Below are 3,831 nucleotides of genomic sequence, written 5' to 3' on the forward strand. Positions count from 1 at the left end.
CACATTAATATTATTTTTGATATAGTAGCCATTAGATATTATCTTTTGCCTTTCGTAAAGAACACTATTTTATACTTCCATGGGACATGCCTGAAGTTGTTTCTACATCTGTCGATGACTTTCCATCCAACTTGACATGTTACGTTCTCTCTACCAAGAAATCTTCAATGTAGTCTCAAATTCCGTTCCATACCTCGTACTACATATATTTACTTATCCTTGTAAGATTAAGGTAATCAGTCTCCCTCTTACATCTAACAAGGCATTCTATATGTTTTACATTATGCTATTACGACACATATGGTATACGCATTACAGCACTCGCAGATTCCAAAATTTCAGGCCTTTTCTTTTTCTTGCATGCTTTCTTGTTACAGGTAGCTTCTCCTACTACTTTTTCTATCTGCTAGACCACCACATTCATTAGATTTTGCCATTCTTCTTCTATATCATCTTTAGTTTGTAAGTTTGCTAGTATTTGTTTAATCTCCTTTGGTACAGATATTTGAGGCTGTCCTCTTCAATCGATTTTAGTTTTTAAGCGCTTTGATCTTTATGGTTACTATCTTTTTTGTAGTTTTATTCCATGTTGTAAAAAGGTCTATTCTGGAGATTACAAAAAAATGATGTGCTCCCATATCTTGTCATCTACAAAATTTTGTATCCCTTACTTGCTCCGCTAGCTTATCATTCACCAAGTTGTAATCAATTACTGATCCAACGCCTTTACTAGCTCAAGTATGGTTACGTATCCCTTATCTTAAAGAGTGAGTTTGTTATTTTTAAATTATTGTAAGAGACAAAATCCCTTAGTATAAATGAAATGAAACCATTACTAGCTGTACTACTTAATATTTTCCACGAGTTTGCTGCCGGATCCTAAAACCAACAGGACTCGGTGTTTCGGCTATACAGCTGTCCGCTATCCTCAGGAGAAGGCTGCTGTTGCTACCGAGTCCCGCTGAAAACTGATACCAAGGCTGAAAATCGTCGTTCTACATAGATCTCCGTACCGCATACACTGCATCCGTCGCCCGCCACATTTGTTGCACCCAAGACTCAGCTGATTGCGCCACCTTGGTGTCAATGGTGTGTCGCACTCTATTTTCAAACTCTTGGATTGGCCACGACAGAGAATGTGTTTTGATGCGAGACAGTTCAGACTCCTATCAAATTTTGCCCCATATCCCTCGTTTAAACAATGTTCCGTTGCCGCTTTTTCAGGCTGTTGTAGCCTCGTGTGACGGCAGTATTCCATGCTGTGTCTCGAACAGTGCGAACCGAATGCCCAATGTAAGCTTTCCCAAACTGACATGGAATTTTGTATGTATCAGGATTCCTAACGCCCAAATAATATTTAGTAGAGCTGACTAGTGCCCTAATCCTAGGAGGTGTGTGGAATACACTCTTAATGTTAAAACTTCTTGAAAGACTTCTATAGTCGAAAGAATACAATCGCCTGGTAGTAAAAGACATAAGGAAAGTAGTAGGGCGAAGTTTTTGTTAGTGGGTGATCCATACACTGGGGGGCAAAGTTGATTGATTTAGGTCCCCCTCCCCCCCCCCCCACTTAACCTGTTGTTCAGCTATGTGGTTTATGATCCCCTGTGGGTTGTTTTATTACACACTAGGGATAATCTTTTTTCTGAGAACCCCCCAAGCTCTCTCCTCCCTCACTTCCCCCTTCCTACCCAGAGAAAAGTTGGTGGGAAAAGGTCTCAGTCTGTGCTGGAGAGGAAGGATCTCATGACAAAATATCCAGTTACATAGTAAAGGATGTTTATTTCTAGAACTGAAGTTCCTGGGAGACAACGGCCGTGCCACAGTGGATACACTGGTTCCCGTCAGATCACCGAAGTTAAGCGTTGTCGGGCGTGGCCGGCACTTGGATGGGTGACCATCTGGGCCACCATGCGTTGTTACCATTTTTCGGGGTCAGCTCAGCCTCATGATGCCAATTGAGGAGCTACTCGACTGAATAGTAGCGGCTCCGGTCAATGAAATCCATCATAACGACCGGGAGAACGGTGTGCTGACCACACACCCCTCCTATCCGCATCCTCATCTGAGGATGACACGGCGGTCGGACGGTCCCGATGGGCCACTTGTGGCCTCAAGACGGAGTTCTTTGAATTTGCAGGGGTTGGATCTCTCTTCCTCTTGATTCTCTGTTGTTTCAGAAGATGCAGGTCTCATAAAATACATTGTAAAGTGGTAACTGAATAGATTGCTTTTTTTCTGCTCGTGCAACAAATACTGTTATGAAACACTCACCATAAATACCATTAAAAATCTCTCGATCCCGTTTTCGCATCGACCGCAGGGCGGACATGCTGGCCGCTTCCTGCATTCCCACTACCGCTGCCGGCTGCTGCACTGGCAGCTGGCGTGTGCGTTAAGCAGACAGGAAGATATGCTAATCCCCAAACAAAGCGTCAGGTGGCAGCGCTGATTAATATTGTTACCTCAGAAATTCCAGTCGACACTCGTGCTCTCCTTCCCTTCTTCTCTTTCCTTCTCTCTCTCTCTTAAGTGCCCACTTCCTGTCATGTGCCACTGCTGGGTCCACAAACGTTGTCGGTCGCAGTCAGACTGAACCACAAACAAAGCAGCATTTATCTGAGAAACACCCTGGCCTTACCCTGCGGGATACTGGTGCATACAGGATTTCCTTCCAAGGCGAATACCTGAGTGGGAATTGATCCAGAAATACTGCTAAGTCAATCTGCTCATGTGCTCATGATGTAAGAGATATAAGGCAGATGTTGTAGCTCACAGATCTCAGTCGCAATCAGTCTCTGGACGAAGAAGTACCATGCAACATCAACAGCAGCCTAAATTCTCGTCTGCCTCTCCACCACAAAAGAAATGTATAAGTAAGTACTCATTACATGTCGTTGTTGCTACTATCTCAAGTAGTGGCCCCTCCTTTTCTTTGTCAAGTTACCTTTCTTTGTTCAACTTCATGTCATTGTGTTTGGATTGGTAGTGACATCCAGCATGTCTGGACCAGCAGCAGCTACAATTGGTTCATCAGGGCTTGCAGCAAACTGGCCAGTCAGAGCCAGCAACGGTAGCACCACCATGGGATCCTGTAGCACATCTGACCAGCATCTTGGAGCAGGAAAACGAGCTGCTGTTATCCATCCCACTCACTGATTTGAGTAATGAAGACACCCAGCACGTCCCAAAGTCTGAGAAGCCCTACACCACATGTGTTACTACAAGGACAGAGTGTCGATGTGGTGGATGAGAAGCTGCTGATTCCTCCCAGAGTTCTACTGCTTTTCATTTCAGCTTATAATTTAACAGCTAGTCTTTGAAAGCACTTAACTATTGGTATAGAAGCATCAGTGGATAGCGACTGGCTTGTTGCATTAGAGATTGAAAATGCATCAAAAAGTGTTAAAAGTGTGGTTTACAGAGTTGGAATGGGATGAACTGTGTCATTCAGAACACTGCATCAACCAACAGGTGATCTCTGACTATTCTCCATCTTTGGACATTTACTATGCTGGTCTGACACAATCTATAACATCACTGTACAGTGGTATGACACTCTTGGTGAGATCTCGAGATTCATCCAATTATTTACAACACTCCATCGTTAGAAACTTGTTTGGCCTATGGATGGCGCTGTCCCCTGTGCTGGAACTACTGAACTGTGGGCTGCCATGTGTTCAAACTGTGTGTAAAGACATCGTGAACTATCTCCATATGTATAGTGTGTGCGCAGATGATTTAGAACTGTGCATCAGTATGGTGTCAAAAGAATAAGCTAAAGGAACACACATCTGTTTCAGAAGAAATAAATGTAGAATTTACTCCATA

At 43.5% G+C, this 3,831-nt stretch overlaps 1 pseudogene; it reads left to right on the plus strand.

Moving 5' to 3' along the window:
* The first annotated feature begins 1,807 nt into the window (after positions 1-1,807).
* LOC126196026 (5S ribosomal RNA) lies at positions 1,808-1,925 on the plus strand (annotated as a pseudogene).
* The last annotated feature ends 1,906 nt before the right edge of the window (positions 1,926-3,831 follow it).

Source organism: Schistocerca nitens, chromosome 7 (assembly GCF_023898315.1).
Source record: "Schistocerca nitens isolate TAMUIC-IGC-003100 chromosome 7, iqSchNite1.1, whole genome shotgun sequence".
Classification (NCBI taxonomy): domain Eukaryota; kingdom Metazoa; phylum Arthropoda; class Insecta; order Orthoptera; family Acrididae; genus Schistocerca; species Schistocerca nitens.